The 24,925-nt window shown below is 40.3% G+C and overlaps 1 pseudogene; it reads right to left on the reverse strand.

The window, feature by feature from the left end:
* Positions 1 to 567: 567 nt before the first annotated feature.
* On the reverse strand, positions 568 to 24,866 carry LOC122002685 (annotated as a pseudogene).
* Between the last annotated feature and the right edge of the window lie 59 nt (positions 24,867 to 24,925).

Below are 24,925 nucleotides of genomic sequence, written 5' to 3' on the forward strand. Positions count from 1 at the left end.
ATCGGCAACATCCATTCACGCGGGACAAAATTCCATTATACTCAACACAAAAGAAGGAATGATCTTTTCTTCCTTGAGAATTATACCTCCTTGTCACTCATTTGACGAAACTAACATGCAGTATATAGAGCGAACTATTAAGAAATCAAACTACAGTATATAGATGTTTTCTATATCAATATACTATGGATCATACACGAAATGTCTTTACAAGCTCTTCATTTCATTCTCAAGCAATCACTAACATGCATAGGGCAAGCTCATAGGGTAAATCAAGGTTTCACATCTGCCTCAAAACATGCTTGTTTAGTGAAAGGTATTTCATTTGGTAAAACATGCTTGCTATAAATCTCTATGAACAATAATATTTTAATATTATCATATAGAACACTGTGAAATGCATATCTTAGTATTAGTGGAGAGAGAAAAATGGCAATCCAAGTTATATTCATACCACATGAACAAAATGGCATTTAGTATTATAACACTATGATTCTCTATATAAGTTCCATCGGATTTGAATTCTTTGTTCAAATCAAAATATTTTTAAAAAAAATACTATTTATCCTACATGGAGTATATACAATCAAATCCAGCATAAATATGCACAAGTACAGGTAAGATCACCTTAAGAAGAAATGAATCAAGTTTAAATGGCATCCAGATAAAAATGAAATAAACTTACCTGTGGTATTAGACTCTTAAGATGCACTTCCCAAATTTCTTCTCCTTGTGCAGTCCATGCTGCAACATTTCCATGAGTGTCAACTGTCACTATTTCAATTTTGCCATCATCATTAATATCAGCTGCCACAACTGGTGCTTGAATCTCAACCATCTCAAGAGAAAATTTGTTTCTCACTTGGCCTACACGAAATTGCTTTCAAAAATAAAATCAAGAAATTGAAGCTTTGTGCTCGGTTCTGATAATTTAAGATTACATAATTGCATATTTGAGATAGAGAAAGAGCAAGAGACATGTTAATAATATCCTTTAAATTTACATTGTCTTCTCTTTTTGAAAATGAAATACAAGAGATATTAATGTCACATAAGTGTCACATATAGGAAAGTCTTAAGTAAATAAAGGCACGAGTTTGTCATTAGACCTAGTCCATTTCAGTTCAAGATTAGTGAAACTTGGTGAGGACCCTAATTCCCAAACATATACCATAAACTCTAATGTCGGCAACTAAACCAAATCCACCCTTAGGATACACAACCACAAAATTTGATCTCATGTCAAATTCCTATTTCTGCTAAATAATTCACTGGCTTCTATTCAGAGAGGTTTCAGTTTGTATTCTAAATTTCTACAAGTTCTAACAGAAAATCCTACTCAAACTGCAAAATTTACCACAATAGAAAAGATGCAATTCCTCCAATATATATTGGGTAAATTGCAGTATATAAACATGAAGATGTTGCAGTTAATAACATTACAAAGAACACATTGACTTACCAAAGATAATAATTACAACTATAAAATGAAACCAAAAAAAATTACCTTGATGATCCAAAATATAAAACAAACCATAGGAAGTGCCAACAAGAATGTCCAATTTTCCATCACCATCCAAGTCAACCACAGTAGGAGAAGAATAAACATATGCACGGAAATTCCCCGAATCGACACTTAAATCAAGATCTTGAATCCATTTGACTTGCTTTGTATCAAGGTTGAAAACTACAATCCCACTTGCTACATATTTTTCAATGTTGATACCCCCTAACTCAGCTGAATGCTCTGGATTATCATAATACCTGCCAACTTATCAACTGTAATAATAAAGAATTGAATGCACAAACAACCTTAGATATATATGACATTCACCAAAAAAATCAGTACAAATGCATTAAATATACAAGAACAAAATGATAGTAGTATCTCAGTTGAATACAACCATAGTTTGGGCAGATGAAGAATCAATTAGACAAGCCAACATTGTGAGAATCATGACCTAACACTAAGACCAGTAAGAATAATTACACACGGTTCGCATACAACCATTAAATTTCTGAAAATTGCATGAAAAGCAGTGTAAAAAAGTATGCTGATTCTTCCTGTAATAAACTTCCATCAATATTGAGTTGTTATTGTAACATTGTAACCTACATAAGATTAATATATCATATGTCAGATGTAGAAAGTATCAAATTAGTCTATGACTTTGGCACCAATTTTCATTTCAAGAAACAGAATATCTAGGAAGATGATATCATCGTACAAGAAAACTTTTTAGACAAAAAGTAGAGAAGTTGCTTACCACAAGCTTTTCCACAGAATAATTACATCCAAAAGAAAGTACCAGAAATAGTTTTTGTATCATTATGGGCAACTTTTCATGTAAAAATACCACAAATGTATAAAGTAAAAATTCTTACTCGCGGTCAAAGAAGTATGAAACAGCCACAACCATTTCTTTAGTACCATCATTATCTATGTCAGCAATTACCTTCATAGAATATTAAAAATGTGGGTCAAGCTTTTAGGAATTAAATTCCCTAATTTTTTCCTTTTTCTGTATGATCAACTCCAATGGAACTTACTGGAGTGCAAAGTATGTGTGAATCTATGCTAACATAATCTTCTGCTGTCTCATGGCTCTCTTCTGTCCAATTTTCATCCCCCCACATTGATTCATCAATATAATCATCATAGTCATAATTATACTCATCAGCTAACTCATCTGTATCTCTAAACAAATCAAAAGATGAATCAGCTTCTTCTTCCCGTTCTTGGTCATTTTCCACAGTTGCTCCTTGCACTCCAACACCAATGTTATGGTCTTTCAAATGTCCATCGTGGGCCCCTTGATTATCAATTTCTTCAAGAAGCCTTCTTTGCGTTTATGTTTGATTTTCCTCTGTACCATTTTCCAATGAAGCGTCCCTTTTGATTGTGTCATTAAGATTGCTTGACACTCCATTGTATTGACTAGTTTGGGTAAAATCAAGTTTTCCTCTATCCTCAAGCTTAGATGTATTCATTGAGAGGTTGTTCACAATGTTTGTAGAATCATAATTATTTGACCCATTCATGCTCCCATTTATATCTGGATAAAAAGCAACAGAATTTTCCTAATTTGATTCATAATCAGAATTTCAAAAAAGAATATGTGATACTTTGAATATTAGTTTATAAACCCATATGCTAATTTCTCAATCATCGTATAACATACTTACAAAATTTGACATGTTAATCCTAATATATTTACCATAGCAAAGTTATTTAAGGCATCTTAAATATGTTACAGGAGTTGCAAACCACAGTGTTTCATATTTAAATATGTATAAAAATGCAAACGCAAAAAGTTCACGAACAACAACAATCAGCACAATTATAATATGGCTAATTGGCCAACATCCTCAGGAAATAGAAATAAAAGCAAAGGTGATTGCAGTTGGGTTGTGATCACATACGAGATATTGAGTTCTTAGCAGAAGCCTCCTTGGAAATTGAATCATCATGGACATCTGGATGTGAACGATCCACTTGATCTGGATCCAAGCCAGCATACCAGTTTTTACGAACCTTTCTACGAGGTACTTCTAGTTTATCCATCATCAGATAGCTAGAGACCCTATTATAGCCACTAGATTTATGTCAACGTGCAGCAATCCACCAAACAATTGTTGAAGCTACTTACCTGAAAAAATTTACAACTCCATCATAGGTAGCTAACGTTATTTCTCTTGTACCATCCTTGTCTATATCATATAAGAGAGGGGCTGGAATGGACTGTCGATTGGTGAAAAGCAGGCCATCCTGATGAATTTGGAATTTTCACATCAATGGAAACTATATGCTATTATGTGTTGAGTAACTACAAAAAGCATGCAAAGGAGCTACCAACGAGATATTGAAATTTATAGATAAATGACTAGATAACAGAAATAACATTAAAAAGATACCTGGCATTTTATCACCATCAGAACCCTCCAATACTTCGAGGTAATGGACAAATGATGGTACCACTATCTCTAGCTTGCCATCACTGGAGTTGCAAGAATACAACAATAAGTCAACCTCTCAGTTAGCACAGATACGACTGTGTCCACTATTCCAATAAAAGTGGTGAGTCGTGCAAGACCTAGAAAACCTATCCGAACACACTATTTTGACCAATAAAAGTGAATAATATATAGAAATCGATGCTTAAAACCGACACCTTCAGAGATCAAACACCACAAACTTTGACATATGAGCAGGTAAAGGGCATGATGAAACAAATCATAAGCTAAAAAGAAGAAGAAAAGAGAATGTTGCGCTTGCAAATATAAGCATAGTGGAATCAAAAGTAGGTTTCATTTTTTGAGACAAAATTTATGAACGAAGACAAGACCTAGGTTATGAATCGACGGAGTAGGAGTGCCACCTTTGGCGAAGAAATACCTCATCCGATCAAAAGGTTCCACGAGTGAAAGAAGCAGCAGTGGAAGGTCAGAGGGCCTCGTCGAACTCAGAAACCCGCTCACCAAGAAACGAGAGGAACACACCGTCGTGGAGGAAGATCCAGCGGAGGCTTGAAGAGATTGTATGAGGAGAGGGAAAGAAAATTGCCTTAGGTTCGGGAGCGCGAAGGAAAAACACGGCGCCGAACAGAAAACAATGAGGGAAAGGAAAACAGCGAGTTGGGAAAATGACCAAATTCAATTACAACAATTTTTCAAAATTATTGTCGTAGCCGCTAAAAACGCGGATAAAGACAACCGTTTATAAAACCGTTGTAAAAAGTGTTGTCGTTTTAAAAAAAAATCGCTCAATGACAACAGTTTTTCTAAAACCGTTGTCTTTTATATTTAATGGGGAGCTCAAAGACAACGGTTTTGGCAAAAATCGTTGTCTTTGAGCAAATACGCAACGCTTTCTCTTAAAACCGTTGTCGTAGGGGTGTTGTCGTTTGCAGTTTTTGTTGTAGTGCTCGCACGACCTTTGCTCGGCCAGTTAATATGTTAGAAGTCAGATATAAGGCTAAATGTCTTTATACTAGGGTGGGCTTTACCCGATCGAACATATATAAGCACCTGGGTGCTCGCTTGGCCTACAGTCGGCCAGTAATAGGCTAGAAGTCACATATAAGGCTAAATATCTTTATGCTCGGGCAGAGTTTGCTCAGCCGAGCATATATGAGCACGTGGGGTGCTCACTCGGCCTTTAGTCGACCGGTAATATGCTAGAAGTCATACATAAGGCCAAATGTCTTTATGCTCGGGCCTATAATTTAAATTTCAAGCATATAAGGTAGGCGAGGAAGAGCGCTGGTAAAGCAGGCGCAGAGCCTATTTAAGTTCTCCTAAATTTGGTGAGGGGTATGCTAGATGCATTGTAGGAACTCTAACTCACTCCGTTGAAGGAGTAATCCAACAACTGAGAGAGGGGGGTTGTCTATCTGAAGACCCTCCTCCCTTGTTTATAGATCACCGATGGCTCAACCGGGAACTCTCAAAAGACCTCTTAAGCAAATTTGAGTAAACTTGGGATTTTGTACTTGTATTTTCTCATAATTTGTCAAAACCACCCAAGTATTTATATGAACAAACTTTTTCAATATATTCATCATATGTAGAGAAATCCCATAGAAAAATTATAATCAAGGGAAGTAGATCTCCTAGTTATCCTCTGATTGATATATAATGATGAATGAACTTTTTTCCGATGATCTCCAGGTTCATATGATAAGTTAAGTGTCTTGCTTATATATGAAGTATTCTCGACTTGTCCAATGGACCGGTCGGATTTATATACTCGGGCGAAATTAACTATCTACCATGCAAATGCTTCTCTGGGCTTTCCTGACTATATAGAGGACCGGTCGAATTTGTATGTCCGGGCGAGATTACACATCTGTAATGTATATGCTCCTTTGAGCTTTGCCTGACTACATGAGAAATCGATCGGATTGGTATGCCTGAGCGAAATTGAATATCTACTATGTAAATGCTCCTCCAGGCTTTCCCAACTATATGAGGGACCGATCAGATTCATATACCTAGGCGAAATTAAACATCTGCACAATAAGTAATGTTGATGCTGAAACTTGTGGTTGATCTTGGAGAAGGTTTAAAGTCTCCGGTTCCCCCTAAGAAAGCTAGGCTGGTCACTCATTAGGGTCCCCGATTGATTGTTATGGAGGTTTAAAGTCTTCGATTCCCCCTAAGAAAGTCAGGTCGGTCACTCCCTAAGGTCCCCAATCGATTGTTATGGAGGTTTAAAGTCTCCGGTTCCCCCTTAGGAAGTCAGGTCAGTCACTCCCTAGGGTCCCCGATCGACTATTATGGAGGTTTAAGTCTCCAGTTCCCCCTAAGGAAACCAGGTCGGTCACTCCCTAGGGTCCCCGATCGACTATTATGGAGGTTTAAAGTCTTCGGTTCCCCCTAAGGAAGCCAGGTCGGTTACTCCTTAGGATCCTCGATTGACTATTATGGAGGTTTAAAGTCTCTGGTTCCCCTTAAGGAAGTCAGGTCGGTCACTCCTTAAGATCCTCAATCGACTGTTATGGAGGTTTAAAGTCTCGGTTCCTCCTAAGGAAGCCAAACTGATTACTCCGTAGAGTCCTCTATCGACTATTATAGAGGTTTAAAGTCTCTGATTCCCCCTAAGAAAGTCAGGCCGGTCACTCCTTAGGGTCCTCGATCGACTGTTATGGAGGTTTAAAGTCTCTGGTTCCCCCTAAGGAAGTCAGGCTGATCATTGCTTAGGCCTCCGATCAACTGTTATGGAGGTTTAAAGTCTCTGGTTCTCCCTAAGGAAGTCAGATCGATCACTCCTTAGGGTCTCCGATCGACTATTATGGAGGTTTAAAGTCTCCGGTTCCCCCTAAGGAAGTCAGGTCGATCACTCCTTAGGGTCCCCGATCGACTGTTATGGAAGTTTAAAGAAGAGTATATGTCTTCCCCAAATAATACTACCTGCACTTTCTATGTTATTTGTATTAACAATGTTCGAACAAGATACATAAATGACTTACAGGCATATTTGCTAAGTTCTTTATGGTTGCAAATGATTAGCACTCCAAGGTTGTTCAAGTTTTCTCCCTTCTACATCTTGGAGGTAATAGGTGCCCAATACAAGTTTCTGTATGATTTTATAAGGTCCTCCCCATTGAGGTTCTAGCTTTTTAACATCTCTTACGGGCTTGATGCACTTCCATACTAGATCACCTACCTAAAAGAACCTTGGAATAACTCTTTTGTTATAATTCTGTCTCATTCTTTGCCGATAGGAAATAAGCCGAGTTGCTACTTTGTCCCGTGCTTCCTCTATTAAATCAAGCTCCATAAGGCATCGATCCGCATTGTTGTCATCATAAAGCCTTCTTCAATTAGATTCTACTCTGACTTCAATTGGAATCACTGCTTTACCACCATAAATCAGTTGAAAAGGAGTAATTCCTGTGGCTTCTCAAGGAGTAGTACGATATGCCCACAATACACTAGGTAGTTCATCTACCTAGCTGCCACCCACATGATCTAATTTGGTTTTAAATTGTCCCCGGGGCATGGTGCCGCGGTAGGACATCCAGGTTGTCACCCAAGCACCCGTGGTTCGATCCCCAGCTACGACGTATTTGCAGGAATTTTCCTCCAAATGGGTAGCACAATCAAAGGATGTTGGGCGTCTGGGTTGACTATCGCGCGTGCTTCCCGATTTACCCTGGTGGCCGGTGGGAAACTTCCGTGGGACCGGATCGGTCACCCCCAAGGATAGTCAATGAGGCTAACTGGGATTATCATTTTTTAAAATTTGGTTTTAAGTCCTCTGATAATTTCTCTATTGGTTACTTCGGCTTGTCCATTACTCTGTGGATATGCCATAGAGGTAAAAACTTGTGTAATGTCGTAATCAGAACACCATTTCTTAATTTTCCTTCCTTGAAATTGTCTTCCATTATGAAAAATTATTTTGTGTGGAATACCAAATCTACAAACAATATGTTGCCATAGAAATTTGATAATTGCATGTTCAGTAATTCTGGCCAATGGTTCTACTTCTACCCATTTAGAAAAATAATCCACTACTACTAATAGGAACTTCCTCTGAGCAGGCGCAAGAGGGAAAGATCCTACTATATCCATGCCCTATTGATCAAAATGACAAGATACTATAGAAGTCTTCAATAATTCAATAAGATGATAAGGAATATTTTAATGTTTCTGATAAGACAAACAGGTTCTCACAAGCTGAGCAGCATCTGCTTGTAAAGTAGGCTAAAAATATCTAGCTAATAATATCTTTCTAGCAAGAGACTGACCTCCCATATGGCTGTCGTAAGAACCTTGATGTACTTCTTGTAGGATATACCGTATGTCATCTAATCCAACACATTTGAGTAAAGGACTAGAAAAGACCTTTTTATATAAATGATCTCCAATCATAGTATATTGGCTTGCCCTCTTCTTGAATACCCTAGCTTGTTCTACATTAATGGGTAGAATTTCTTGTTGTAAAAATAGAATGATTTGTGTTCTCCAATCACCTTGAATTTCTAGATTAACATGTTGTTCAACACAAGATACTAATAATGTTTGTTCCACTGGTCTATCCAAATTCCAAGGCACAATGGCAGAAGCTAATTTAGCTAACTCATTTACTACTTGATTGTCTGTTCGAGGGATTTTCTTTACACTTACTTCATGAAATTCAACTTTTAATTTGTCAAAGGACTCTACATATAGCTTGAGTCTTTCATTGCTAATTCCAAAGCTACTTGTCAATTGCTATGCTGCCAATTGAGAATCAAAATGAATTACCACACGAGCAGCTCCCACATGCTTAGCAGCTTGCAAGGCTGCTATCAATGCTTCATATTTGGCCTTATTATTGGTGGCTCTATAATTTAATCTAATAGATAACTGTATTCGATCTTCCCTAGGAGATATAAGAAGAATCTCAATTCCACTATCTTGTCGAGTAGAAGATCCATCCACATAGATAATCCAAGTCTCCTATGTTTCCAGACTTGGTATTTTTGTTATGAAATCTGTCAAAGCTTAAGCTTTGATGGTCGTCTGAGGCTGATACTGTATATCATATTCATTGAGCTCTGTCATCCACTTAATCAATCTTTTGGACGCTTTTGGGTTGACAAGCACTCGACCGAGAGTGTTGTTAGTCAATACTATAATTGGGTGTGATAAAAAATAATGGCATAAGCTTTGAGCTGCTAGAACCAACCCATGAGCTAACTTCTCGAGTGTTGTATATCGGCACTCTGCTCCTTTTAATAAATGGCTCAAGAAATATGCAGGTAATTGTTCTTTCTCTTCTTGCCTCACTAATACAGAGCTAACAGCATGATTATTGGCTGATAAGTACACCCACAAAGTTTCTCCTACTACTAGTTTAGCTAATACAGGGAGGGTAGACAAATAATCTTTTAGTTCTTCAAACGCCTTGCTGCAATCCTCATTCCATTATGATCGTCGGAGTACCTTGAAGAAGGGGAGACTCCGATCGACCGATCGAGAGATGAAGCGAGATAGGGCGATAATCCTCCCTATCAATCTTTGGGCCTCCTTCAGGTTCTTTGGGGAAGTCATGTCTTGTAATGCTTTTACCTTGCTGGAGGTGGCTTATATTCCCCACTCGGTCACCATGTATCCCAGGAACTTCCCACTCTTGGCTCCAAATAAATACTTGTTGGGATTGAGCTTAAGCCCATACCTCCTTAGAGTCCTACAAATTTCTTCAATATCAGCACATAAACTAGAAGCTCGTATAGATTTAATAAGAATGTCATCCACATAAACTTCCATGTTCCTTCCAATCTGCTTCAGAAAGACCTTATTTATAAGCCGTTGATAAGTAGCTTCTGCATTCTTTAAACCAAAATGCATAACATTGTAACAATAAGTACCCTCAGTTATAAAGCTAACATTTTCCTGATCTGCTTTAGTGAGCCGAATTTGGTGATATCCTTAATAGGCGTCCAGTATACTGATGAATTCACATCCAGTTGTAGAATCCACCACTTGATCTATTCGAGCCAGAGGATAATAATCCTTTGGACAAGCTTTGTTGAGGTTCCGGAAATCAATACATACTCATCACTTTTTACCGGGCTTAGAAACCAAGAGCACATTAGCCAGCCAGCTGGGAAATTGTACTTCCCTAATATATCTGGCTTCCAGTAGTTTATCCACTTATTCCTTGATAATTTTGTTATGATCAGCTCCGAAGTCCCTTTTCTTTGGCTTGACCAGTTGAGCATCTGGGTATACATGCAGAGCGTGCTCCATAACTATTGGTGTAACACCTTTTACTTCCTTAGGTGCCCATGCGAACACGTCACTATTTCTCATTAAGCATTTTACCACGTTTTCCTTGAGATCAATATCCAAATCGGGCGCAACGTAGGTAGTAGCCTCCGGTCGGCCGATCTGTATCTACACCTCCTCCTTCTCCTCATATACAAGTGTTGGCGGCTTTTCATGAATAGCATTAATATCCATCCTCTGAACTTTTCGGACGACATTAGCTTCCGTCCTTACAATCTCCACATAACACTTATGTGCTACTATTTGGTCTCCCTTAACTTCCCCTACTTGATCATCCACATGGAATTTTATTTTCTGGCAGAAAGTAAAAATGACCGCCCTTAATTTATTTTAGGTCGGTCGACCCAATATAACATTGTATGCTGATGGAGCATCCACCACCATGAAAATCTATTGGCGTGTACGCATAAGGGGTTCCTCCCCTAAAGATATGGTCAATTTTATTTGACCCCGTGGTTGTACCTCATTGCCGATGAACCCATATAATGGAGTGACCATAGGCTGAAGCTCACTCGGATCGATCTGCAGATAATCAAAAGCCTATTTAAAATTAATGTTAACAGAGCTACCAGTATCAATAAAAGTACGTGAAATGTTGTAATTAGCTATAATAACCTTAATTATCAATGTATCATCATGGGGTACTTCCACTCCTACTAAATCTTTGGACCTAAAATTGATTTCTGGCCCTGCTGGCTTCTCAGCACTACACCCCACAACGTGAATCATTAATCACCGAGCATGCGATTTTCTCATCCGATTGGAATCACAATCAGTAAGTCCTCCCGCTATCATATTAATATTACCACGAGCAATATTATTGGTGATTTTACTCTTGTCGAGTTGACGGTGGTTCTGATTGTGCTTGGTCAGGTGTTTTTGCCTGTACGGCAGGGAGAGGTAACATTCCCGCTTGCGATCCGCTCGGTTGATATTCAATTTTGTAAGGACTATTTTGTCGCGGATATCACCGGCGATTTGGGATTATAGAACGCCTACGATAGCAGGTGTTACCCGCCTACTGATTCTTCAGCGCAAAATAGTTTTCTGTATTATGGATGCTGGTCAGATGATAGGTGCACCACCTTTGCTGGAAATGTGCGGGAGCATCTACATGTTGTACCGCTTGAGGCCGAGGCTCGGGATGACAATGGTGCGGATCCGCCCGAGGTCCTTTAGGGGACTGGACAAGTCCCACCGAGCGTACTGTTGTCAGAACCGACACAGAAATGTTAACATCTTTTTTGTGGGCAACTTGAGCCTCTTCCATATTAATGAACTCCAAAGCCCGCTCAATTAATATATCAAAATTGGTAGGAGGATTCCTAACCAAATCCTTGAAAAAATCATTGTCATTAAGCCCTTGAGAAAATGCGCTTACCAAGATCTCCATGGTGGTTGATGGAACATCAATAGTTATTTGGTTGAATCTCTTAATATAAGCCCTAATAGACTCCTTAGGACCTTGCTTGATGGAAAAAAAGACTCCACGAAGTTTTGTGGTAACTCCGATTGCTGGAAAAATGATATAAGAATACCTTGCAAAAATCCTTGAAGCGATGAATAGAATTTTTCAGCAGTCGCTTAAACCATCTCTGAGCTGTTCCTCCGAAAGTAGTAAGAAACATCCGGCATTTAACTCCATCGGTAAATTGTTGGAGGAGCGCCACATGCTCAAATTTAAGAAGATGATCCTTGGGATCAGTTGTTCCCGAGTATTTTCTGACATTTAAATTCTGATAATGTTTTGACAACGAATCATCTAACACTCGTTGAGAAAATAGAGTGATAATCCTTTCAGAAGAACTATCACTAGCTACCACCTTCCCCTTTCGTTTTTCTCTCACAGGGGTTTCTCCAGAAGACTCCTGAAGAATTACTTTTTATCCTCCTTGTTTGAGAGATGTTCGAAAATAAGCTTTGGGCGTCAAGTGGGAGAGAGAGGAGCAGAGAACAGATAGACCGGATCTCCTTCCTTAATCTCCCTCTCTCAGTGATGAGAAGTTATCGACATCGCTAGAGGTGCCACTATAGGTAACGTGCCACCAGTATTGACTTGTTGTTGTTGCAATATCTTCTATACTCTGGCATTGATGAGCAACTCCAGATCATCCTGCAATATAGTAATAGTGTTGGGTTTGCTAGCTTCCTCCATCTTCGTAGCATCAGATCCAGGTGAATAGTTCCCACAGACTGCGCCAAATTTGATCCTGTCCGAAATCTGCGAAGACAAGCACTGGCTTCGATGAATGACGATGACCTCCGATGAAGATGAACTCCCGAAGATCAGTAGAAACTCCTCAACGCTCCTGCGCGTAATAAGACGAGCCAACAAAGCGTTAGTGACTTAAGACCGGGATGGAGATCACTGGCTAGGCCCTCCGACGCTCAAGTCAATCCCTCTCAAAGGTGGAAGAAGAAGAAGAATAGTAACTGAAGTGAAACAGAGTTTAGATGCTAGAACTTGCGTACCTTGCCAACGAAGAGGATCCCCTTTTTTATACTACCTCACGTGACCTCCGTAGTCGTGAAGTGGTCCCCGGTTCAGTAGGGTTTGTTAGGAGATGAAGTCATCTTCTATATTTCGTGCAATAATCCTTTAAGAAATATTTTCTGTACCCCAGATGTACCCGTTTTGTCATTTATGATTTGTATTTATAATGGGGATACGTCATCATAACTGAAGAAACTTCTAGAAGATATTTCCCGTCAAATATTCTGTTAAGCATGTCTCGGATGGTCGTTCAAGCTGGCCGTATATTAGAAGTATCCTTAGTTGAATATATCTCGGCTGGTCATTCAAGCCGACCATATATATTGTTGAGAATACTTCCTGTTGAATATGTCTCGGTCGGTCGTTCAAGCTGGTCGTATATACTGTTAAGAATACTTCCTGTTGAATATGTCTCGATTGGTCGTTCAAGCCAGTCATATATACTGTTAAGAATAATTCTTGTTGAATTTGTCTCGGCCGGTCATTCAAGCCAGTCGTATATTAGGAATACCCTCTGTTGAATATGTCTCGACCGTGTATGAGCACGTGGGTGCTCACTCGACCTACGATCGGCCATTAATATGTTAAGAATAGTATATAAGGCTAAATGTCTTTATGCTCGAATAGGCTTTGCCCGGCCGAGCATATATGAGCATGTGGGTGTTCGCTCAACCTTCGGTCGACCGATAATATGCTAGAAGTCGTATGTAAGGCGAAATGTCTTTATGCTCAAGCGGGCTTTGCCCGACCGAGCATATATAAGCATGTGGGTGCTTGCTCAGCTTTTGGTCGGCCGGTTAATATGCTAGAAGTCAGATATAAAGCTAAATATCTTTATGCTTGGGCGGGCTTTGCCCGGTCGAACATATATGAGCATGTGGATGCTCGCTCGGCCTACGGTCGACCGGTAATAGGCTAGAAGTCACATATAAGGCTAAATGTCTTTATGCTCGAGCGGACTTTGCCTAACCGAGCATATATGAGCACGTGGGCGCTCACTCGGCTTTCGGTTGGTCAGTAATATGCTAGAAGTCATACATAAGGCCAAATGTCTTTATGCTCGAGTGGACTTTGCCCGACCGAGCATATATGAGCACATGGGTGCTCTCTAGGCCTTCGATCGTCCGATGATATGCTATAAGTCATACATAAGGCCAAATACCTTTATTATTGGGCAGGCTTTGCCCGGCCGAGCATATATAAGCACGTGAGCGCTCGCTAGGCCTTCAGTCGGCCGATGATATGCTAGAAGTCATATATAAGGTCAAATACCTTTATGCTCGGGCAGGCTTTGTCCGACCGTACATATATGAGCGCGTGGGCGCTCGCTCGACCTACAGTCGGCCGGTAATATGTTGAGAATCATATATAAAGTTAAATGTCTTTATACTCGGGTGTGCATTGCCCGACCGTACATATATGAGCGCATGGGTGCTCGCTCGCCCTGCGGTCGACCAATAATAGACTAGAAGTCACATATAAGGCTAAATATCTTTATGCTCGAGTGGGCTTTGCCCGGCTGAGCATATATGAGCATATGGGCGCTCGCTCGGCCTTCATTCGACCGGCTATATACCTTTCCTATCTCTCTTGACTTAAACTCCTCCTTCACTCGCCGAGCCGATCTATCATAATCCGTATCACACCTCTATAAAGGAAAAATATAAATATTGTTTATTCAAGATGACCAGTTGTGTCAAGGAAAAGATGTATCATTTCCTTAGGAACATGAGAAATTAAACAGTGAAATTAAAGGCGATGTTTCAAATCACGATAAAATTGGTAATAGGAGTGATTTGAATTTAGCGGTTTCAAAAGTCAAAAATTAATACAAGGATACAATATACTGAAATAAGGGAGAGTTGAAAAAAAAATGATAGATATTTCAATGTATACATCAAAAGGTAGGAGGAAATACAAAATCAACAATAAAGCCTACATGTAGAGAATATTTCTTATCCTACACAAGTTTGACTAGAGGCATGTAACATATCAAGTTCTTGGAGTAATATTTTTCCTCATTAAAGCGCCTCCCCTAAAGGCGCTACTACTTGAGAATATAATTTTTCCAAAGTCTCCGCTCTAGCTGTCATTAACTTAAGTTGTGACTTAATGGTAGGAACATTACTCGGACCAGGGCTTAAATTTAGGGGAACAATAGAACTTATATGCACCAACAAGGTTTCAATAGATCCCTATGAACATTGAGGAATAGTTATTCAAAAAGATTAACATGGGATCATCGATAAAATTGGTCATCTCATAAAAAAATAAAGGAGTTAGGAACAATTATCAAAGGAGGAGGAGGAATCGATGTTTCAAGAAATTCTTTAGGTGAGTCATCGAAAGAATTCTCAGATATCTGAATAGGAGATGAGAAAATTGGTAGGGAGACATGCTTTGAATGAGACCTAATCCTCATGGATCTTCTCACAGGCAACTTTCATTGGGGAGGAACTTTTTTTCAAGTTTTCCTCGCGTAATTGGAATCTCTTGTTGGGAAGATGGACAAGTTGACCAATTGATAGAAGAAGAGGAGGGTGATTTTGTTTGCTTCATCATAGGATGACACAAGAGGTGAATGAATCAGAAGGAAACAAAGAGGAGTTGAGGTCCTCATGAATGGCTACAAAAATAGGAAAAGGGCATATAAATCATTTATAGACAAAAGGTTCTTAATATCAACAGGAATACATAAGGGATCAATTCTTTAAGATTCAAAATTGAATCACTAAGAAAGTGGGAAAATGTCAATATCAAAAACTCATATTAATAGAGGATATAGAGGATATTAAAGACATACTCAGGGATAGAGTCAGGAATTTTATATCGAGAGGGCGAAATGTATGTGCTTATGTTGAGGGGAGGCAACCATGTCGTTGCCTCCCATTCACCTCGCTTTCACCCCCTATTTTTATACCTCATACACTTCTTATATTTAAAAATTGAGATGGGGGGTGGCTGCCGCCATCGCCCCCCCCCCCTGGCTCCATCCCTGGACATACCTATAACTCTTATTTACCACGAAGATTGACACAAATATATGGGTAAGCAGTATGCAAAATTTTTGGGATTAAATGACAAATCATAATAGAGTAATAGTTTTTCACAAAAATGGATAGTTTGATGCAAAGATAAATAGTTAGTTCATCTGACCTTATAAGACAAAATAATAATAACATTGATTTTCCATGGGACAAAGGTACTTAAGGGGTTGCAGGCGAGGGGTTATGTTCCTTCAATTGTTCCTTGAGCAGTTCCACCTGATCTTAAAGTCGACACACTTTCAGTATGGTTATAGCCTCATTCAACTGTGATTCCATCAAATCATCTAGAGCTTGAGTGTACTTACAGGCGGGGTGCATTCGAGGGACGATATGCTGCGAAAGAATACACTGACAAATGAGAAGGAAGTGTGCAGCACAACCAAGAGACGAGAAGCCAGGGAGGAAGTCTGCTCGATCGAGAAGAAGGCTGGAGTTGGGTTCAGATGAGCTTAATTTCAAGCGTCTAGAACATTACCCAAGCGAGTAGGGCCAAAGAAGATCAACTTGGATGTTGATCTTGAAGACTTGAGGCACCTCACTTGTGATTGAAGGTGTCTCGAGTGCCAAAATTTCATCTACCAGCCGTTGGAGTAAAGGTGCCTCTAAGGAGCATGGAGGCACCCTCATGCCTCAAGAAGGAGGTGCCCTGTTGGAGACTGGAGGTGCCCTCGCGCCTCTATTAGAGGCCCTAGAGCTTCTATAGAGACATCTCCAATCAACAATAGTCTTTGGCTAATCGTTGAAGAGTAGATAAATCTTTATCCATTTGGAAGTGCTCTAGATGACTTTGGAGGCATCTCCAAGCAATAGTAACTTTTTTCAAGAGACTATAAAAGTCTCCTTGAGCTAGAAATTAATCAACAATAATTGTACTCATCTTTCTAGTAATTTTTGAGCTTTTAAAGTATGTACAAGGTTTTTCCGCCTTCAGCAAAGAAGTTTTTAGTAGTTTTAAATTGTCTTATATTAACAACCATCGAAATTGTAACTAAATAAACCCTAGCCTTCTTACTTTCTATTTTTATGTTATTATTTCTGTTTAATTAATATTATATCCTTGCTAAGATAGCAAGAGATTTGTCTAACTCTTCTTTCAAGGTTATTCACCCCCTCTAGCCTACCTAACGTGGACCTATAATTGGTATCAGAGCGAGATTCACTTTAAAAGGACTGGCTAAAGCAAAAGAAAGATGGTCAGATCTAATATCTACCCATCAATGTTCTAGGGGGAGTTCACGTTTTGGAAACGTCATATGGAGGTATTCTTTAAAATAGATTTCAATATCTTATTAAAAATGAAATATGATTTTGAAGCACTAAAAGACAAGAACAGAGAAGAACTCAAAGAATACCTCTAGACAAAAAAGTAGCATGGCGACTTTATGGTAAATGTCAAGGTCGAGTTTCACCTTCTCAACGTGCTACCGGCTAGGGAACTCGATAGAATTAGCACATACAAATCTATCAAAGCCCTTTGGAATAAGGTTCTAGAACTCTATGAAAAACCAAAAGAAGATAAATCTGACTCTTCGATGGATATTAATTCATCTTCAAAACAGTCCAAGATCGAGAAGATTATTGGAACATCACTAATAGCTGAATATCTACTTGAAAATGATGAAAGCGTTTCGGAAGAGAGCAATAATGAAAGGGGAGCATCTACCTATAAGTTTGACATAGTAAGTGAGGTATGTAACTTTCCTTCTTATCAACTATATGAATGTATCAAAATGTTGTCTAGATCTCTATGTAAAACTATGTCAAAATATTTAGATTTAAAGAAAAACTATGCATGCCTAGTTAAAAATTTTGACAAACTTAAGATTGAAAATAAAAAATTAAAAGGGCAAATAGAATTGTTGACTCAGCATGCTCAAGTTCGAATTTCTCACAATTTTTAAATTCAAGAAATTATAGGGGACTTAATTGGTATTTAAGGAATCATAAGGGTCAAATTCCAAAAGTTTATAGAAATTATATTCCCAAAAAATTGCTGATAAATTTAGTAGTTAAAAACTTATTTTGGTTCCTAAATAATGCTTAGTTTGATTGAAATTCATTTTTATGCATGCTTTAAATTAAATTTCTTTTAATTTTTAATATTATTTAAAATTAATTATTTCACATGCTTCCTTTTCATGTTCTGTTAATTTTTTTATGAAAAATAAAAATATTATCTAGTAACAGAAAAATTGTAATTTTTTTAAAACCTTTATATTATTTTTTTTAAAAAAAATCTTTCTAAAAATAAATTTTGATGATTAAAAATATTTCAAAAATTGATTTTTCAAAAAAAAAATTATGTGATAGTTAATTAGGTTTTCTATTAGAATAAAAAATTTTGAGATTTTTTTTATAATTATTTTTTTAAAAAAAATTTATTAAAAAATGTAATTTTAAATTTAAATTTTTTTAGAGATAAATTTTGAAAAATATGATTTTTTTTTTTCTAAGAAACGTTATATTTTGAATGTTGAAAAAAATTAACAAAATTTTTTAAATTAAAAATCTATTTTTAAACATTTAAATTCAAAATAACCATTTCTGTGCAAAGAATTTATTATGATTAAAATAATAACATTCTATTCGTAATTTTTTTTTTCATGTTTTGAATGCTTATGTTTGTCATTAACAAAAAATTTCAGAATTTTTCTAAGCTTCAAAATATTTTTTTAATTATTTTTACCAAAATAGAGGAGTAATTGATAAAAATTATTCCTTTTAGAAATTATTTTGGTAAAATTACATATTCCTAAAAATTCTATTTAAAACCCCAATAATATTTTCCCATATTTTTATTTTATTTTTCATATTTTTTCTAATATTTTTTTTGATGTGATAGAGAGAATTAGTTAAGTGGAGGTAAACTTAGTATAAAATTTCATGTTTTATACTTGTATTTATTTGTTTTTATTGGAAATTTGTTAATAGTAATGATTGTAAATTTATTTGCTTAAAATGTTTTATTCTTTGTTTATCCTAACTTAACTTGGATTAATGCACATCAATAAATGAGAGATGATAAGTACCCCGGAATAGTTTTGATGTGGTTAATTGATTTAAATTAGGTCTTGCAGTTTTGATACCTTATGTCTTAGTGTGGAAAAAACTTAAGAACATAAGAAGTCAAGCAGAAGACACAGCTAGCGAGAAGAATAACACGGGAAGTGAGTTGACAAGCTTGGTGCATCCAACTGATGACGTGTTACGGAAAAGTACACCAGTGGATAAGAAGGAAGCACGTGACACATCTGAGAGACGAAAAGACGGGGAGGAAGCTTGCTCAAGGAGAAAACTAGAGTTGGATTCGGGTGAGCTTAATTCCGGATGCCCAAAGCATCACTCAAGTGAGTGGAATCGAAGAAGATCAACTTAGAGGTTGATCTTAAAGACCCGAGGCGCCTCACTTGTGATTGAGGGCTCCTCGAGTGCTAGAATTGCATCTGCCAGCCGCAGGAGTGAAGGAACCTCCAAGGAGCATGGAGGCACCCTTGTGTCTCAAGAAAGAGGTGCCCTGCTGGAGACTGGAGGCATCCTCACGCCTCTATTGGAGGCCCTAGAGCTTCTATAGAGGCACCTCCAATGAACAGTAGCCATTGGCTGACTGTTGAAGAGTGGATAAATCTTTATCCACTTGGAGACGTCTTGGATGGCTTTGGACGTACCTCCAAGTAATGGTAAATTTTTTCAGAAGACTATAAAAAATCCCTTGGAGCTAGAAATTAATCAACAATAATTATACTCATCTTTCTAGTAATTTCTGAGCTTTCAAAATGTGTAAGAGGTTTCTTCACCTTCAACTAAAGAGTTTTTAGTGAGCTTTAAATTACCTTAGATTAACAACCATTTAGGTTATAACTAAGTAAACCCTAACCTTCTTACTTTCTATTTTTATGTTATTATTTCTATTTAATTAATATTGTATCCTTGCTAAGATAGCAAAAGATTTGGATACATCTGATGAGGATACTCAGCGTTTGAGATGAAGCTAATGATTTGTATCCATTAGCTAATGTCTGGTGGGTTACTCAGCGTTCTATTATTGGTGAGCGCAATGTCACGTGGACCAGGTTCAGAGAGGCTTTTGAGAGCCGTTTCTTTCCACTGTCCTATCAGATGGCTCGCCGACAGGATTTTATGAGTCTGAGGCAGAATAATCGCTCAGTGACCGAGTATAATACTGAATTCCTTCGGTTGGCTCAGTTTTGTCCAGAGTTAGTTGCGGAGGACAGAACTCGCATGATGCAGTTTATACAGGGATTGGATGGTTATCTGCATGTACAGCTTGCCGGATTAGGGATTACATCTTACTCTGATGCATTGAATCGAGCTTTGATGATAGAGTTAGCTCGGCAGACAGCATATCCGGACAGGAAAAGAAAGCATACGGGTCAGACATCAGGGCAGGTCCAGCAGACACAGGCGACAGGACAGCATCAGAGTAGTCGCAGACGATCAGGTCAGAGTTCTTCTGGGGTTTCTCGTAGGCCTCAGAAGTCAGGACAGTCTTCCTCAGGACGTTTCCGGTCTTCTCGGCAGGATCGGAAACAATCCACCAGCGATATACAGTGTTTCCGATGTGGTTCCAGAGATCACATCACTTCAGCCTGCACTCTGGAACAGTCAGTTTGCTTTTATTGCAAACTGCCTGGGCACTAGAGCCGAGATTGTCAGCTGAAGGCTCAGCACACGGCTTCCGGAGGGTCAGAGCAGAGGGGACAGTCTAGTCAGTCAGTGTCTCGACGAGGAGGGCGGAGATTCACACCCTCACAGCGTCCGCAGGGAGCAGCTCCCTCTGCAGCAGCATTTGGCATGCTTGGACAGGAGTACTCCAGTGCTTCTGTAGCACCCCAGAGTTTTGTTCCAGGATCTTATTATCCGACTCAGGGGCAGTACCAGACTCAGTCCCAGCCAGCTGCACAGTATCAGTCACCATCCTCTCAGTCTTCACTGGCACCTTATCCAGCACAGCCTCAGTGGCAGGCTTCTGCCCAGCCGCAGCAGCCGCTGGCAGCGTTACCTCCTCCTCCTCCGCCAGAGACTGGACGAGTTCATGCGATTACCAGGGAGGATGCGCAGCGAGCCGACGGATCCGTTTTCCGCGGTATGATTTCCATTTATGCATTCTCCGCTGATATTTTGATTGATACTGGTAGTTCGCACTCTTTTATATCCCGTACCTTTATGCGGGAGATTGGTAGATTACCCACTTGCAGACCCCAGCGATTGACCGTCTCCCTACCGTCCAGTGATACTTTAGAAGTCACCGAAGAGATCAGAGGTTGCCCGTTAGACTTTGGCAACATGATACTTACGGTAGATCTTTTAGTATTGGAGATGGTCGAGTTTGATGTCATACTTGGCATGGATTGGCTGTCAATATATCATGCTACCGTTGATTGCCAGACGAGGGTGGTCACCTTTCAGCCTCCGAACCAACCCTCGTGGAGTTTCACTGGCATCAGAGACGACGGTATCTCGATTATTTCGGCGATTCAGGCGCAGAAGCTGCTGTCTCGATTTTTTTCTTATCTGTATCTGAGGGTGAAGAAAGAAATGTTCGGATCTCAACGTGGTGTATTTCGGAGGAGTCGGTGGTTGCTGTTGAGCGGCGGCGGAGTGCGCTATGGTTACCTCGGAAACCTCTGAGTCGTCCATCCTTAACACGATGGCACCAAAGGTGCACCGGTTGAAGGTTCAACTCCAGGAGCTTTTAGACAGAGGATTCATTCGCCCTAGTGTTTCACCATGGGGTTCTCCAGTTCTATTTGTCAAGAAGAAAGACGGCACCATGAGGTTATGTATTGACTACGGGCAGCTGTGGCCGTCGAAATAAATATCCATTACCACGGATTGAGGATTTGTTTGATCACTCGGAGGTACATCGGTGTATTCTAAGATTGATCTGCGATCGGATATCATCGGTTGAGAGTCGAGATTCGATATCCGAAGCGACTTTCCGCATACGGATCATTATGAGTTTTGGTAATGTCATTTGGGCTTACCAATGCTCGGGTGTTTATGGACTTGATGAACCGCATCTTTCCGGAGTATCTGGATCGGTTTGTTATCGTTTTCATTGATGACATATTGGTCTACTCTCGTCCGAGGAGCATGCACAACATCTTCGCACGATCTTGGAGATTCTTCGACGACATCACCGACGCCAAGTTCAAAGTGTGCATTCGGTTATCCTCGATCGGTTTTCGGGACACGTGGTTTCTAGCAGGTATTTCAGTTGATCCTCGAAGATCGAGGTCACCGATTGGAGCACCAAGTCGCGAGAGATCCGCATGCTCGATTGGCGGATATTACCGACGTTTTGTCGAGGGATTCTCGCGTATTGCTATGCCGTTGACACGTCTTACCAGGAAAGGCGTGAAGTTCATATGGTCCGAGGATTGCGAGACCAGCTTTCAGGAGCTGAAGCGGAGATTAGTGTCGGCTCCAGTTTTGGTTTTACCTTCTGGAGAGGATGGATTTGTACTTTACACCGACGCATCTTTTCAGGGTTTGGGCGCTGTTCTGATGCAGCACGGCAGAGTAGTCTCTTATGCTTCTCGTCAGTTGAAGGAGCATGAGAAGAACTACCCAGTTCATGACTTGGAGTTAGCTGCCATCATCTTTGCTCTGAAGCTTTGGCGTCATCATTTATATGGTATCACATTTGAGATTCTCACTGATCATAAGAGTCTCAAATACATTTTTACTCAGAAGGAGCTTAATCTCCGACAGAGGAGATGGATGGAGTTCCTGAAAGACTATGATTGTACCATTAGCTATCACCCAGGGAAAGCTAATGTGGTTGCAGATGCACTCAGCAGGAAGTCCAGAGGGACTTTGGCTTGCCACCGAGTTTCAGTTACAGACTTGGTTCAGGGTTTCTCCGAGTTAGACCTTGAGGAGCAGGGATCTACAGAGCAGGGTATTCTTGTTACCATGGTTGCTCAGTCGTCGATCAGGACGAAGATCCGAGAGGCCCAGGCTAGTGATAAGCATATGCAGTTCATTGGCAGTCAGATAGCTTCTGGTCAGCAGGCCGAGTTTACACGAGACGAGGAGGGTGTTATATACTTTCGAGGTAGATTATGTGTACCCCAGTCTCATCCGGTCCTACAGGAGCTACTTCAGGAGGCTCACCGTTCTCGATTTGCGATCCATCCAGGTGGGACTCGTATGTATCGAGACTTGAGACGTTCCTACTGGTGGAACGGCATGAAGAAAGACATCGCGGATTTTGTAGCTAGATGTCTTGTCTGTCAGCAGGTGAAGGCTGAGCACCAGAGACCTGCAGGGTTACTTCAGCGGATTCCTATTCCTGAGTGGAAGTGGGATCACATTACCATGGACTTTGTGGTAGGTTTGCCGAGGACACAACGAGGCCATGACGCGATTTGGGTAATCGTTGATCGATTAACCAAATCTGCGCATTTCTTAGCGATTCAGAGGACTGATTCCCTGGATCGATTGGCAGATCTGTACTGCCGAGAGATCATCAGACTACATGGTGTTCCTTTGAGTATCATTTCAGATAGAGATCCACGCTTCTGGCAGAGTCTGCAGCAGGCCTTGGGCACACAGCTCCGTTTCAGTACAGCTTTCCATCCACAGACAGATGGACAGTCAGAGCGGACCATTCAGACTTTAGAGGACCTGCTGAGGTCATGTGTTATGGATTTCGGAGGCAGTTGGGAGGACCATCTGCCGTTAGTAGAGTTTGCCTACAACAACAGCTTCCATTCGGCTATCCAGATGGCACCGTTTGAGGCGTTGTATGGTAGACCTTGTCGGACACCCGTCCTTTGGGATGAGGTTGGAGAGGCTCAGTTGTTGGGACCTCATAGAGTTCAGCAGGATGCAGAGTTGGTCCGTACTATCAGACGGAGGATGTCAGAGGCGCAGGATCGCCAGAAGAGTTATGCTGATCGGAGACGCAGACCACTAGAGTTCTCTGTTGGCGACCATGTATTTCTGCGAGTTTCACCCACGAAAGGGGTGAAGAGATTTGGCCTCAGAGGTAAGCTAGCTCCGCGATACATTGGTCCTTTCGAGATCTTGGAGAGGATCGGAGCTGTAGCTTACCGATTGGCACTACCACCGTCCCTGTCAGGCGTTCACGATGTATTTCACGTATCGATGCTGAGGAGATACGTGCCTGATCCGACACATGTGCTGGCAGATATTCCAGTTCCAGTTCAGCCTGACATTACATATGAGGAGGTTCCGGTACGGATTCTCGACCGGAAGGAGCGTCAGTTGCGGAACAAGACCATTCGGCTGGTTAAAGTCGGATGACAGCATCATTCGGACGAGGAGGCTACTTGGGAGCTCGAGGACACTATCCGAGCTCGATATCCCCATCTTTTCACTTGAGGTATGTGAGTTTATTTACCGTTCAGCATTTATTATTATTATCTGTTATTAGTACTTGCTGATGGTAGATACTGAAATTTGGGGACCAAATTTTTATTAGTGGGGGAGAATGTAAAATACCGGAAATAGGCGGATATGAATAAGGGAATTTTCCGGAATTTTTGGACATTTTTCGGGAATTTTTCGGAGCTCGTACGGACGAGTTAACGGGGATAATAACGGAGCCGAGAAAGCCTGTTTAGGCTACCCGATTTAAGCGAGGAAAAGATTATATTTATATATCCTTTTCCTTTTTATTTTCTTTATTTCTTTCTTTTTGTCGCCGAACCCGAGCCATTCCCCGCATCTCTTCCCTTTTCTCCCCGACGCCGCCACGCCCTCCTCCTTGCCCTAAACGCCGGCCGCGGCGATTTCTCCTCTCCTCCTACTTCATCTCCTTCTCCTTCTCCACACCAGTGCCGCCGTTTGTGCCCTAGCCAGCCCGACGCCACTGCCGGCACCGATTCCCTAGCGCCGGCCGCCGTCCCTCTGTGGCCTAGCATCTCCACCGCCGCCGACGCCCTTTTTGCCCTAACACTGTTGCCGATTATTCTCCACGTTGTCACCCAACAATCATCTTGGAGGTTAGTGCTCTGCCCTAGTTGTGGTTTGGGGTGTTCGATACCTTTCATAGCCTGAGTTGGGGTGATGATGGAAGGCAGTGGCTACATTAGGTTTCAGCCACCACAAC

Source organism: Zingiber officinale, chromosome 1A (genome assembly GCF_018446385.1).
Source record: "Zingiber officinale cultivar Zhangliang chromosome 1A, Zo_v1.1, whole genome shotgun sequence".
NCBI lineage: Eukaryota > Viridiplantae > Streptophyta > Magnoliopsida > Zingiberales > Zingiberaceae > Zingiber > Zingiber officinale.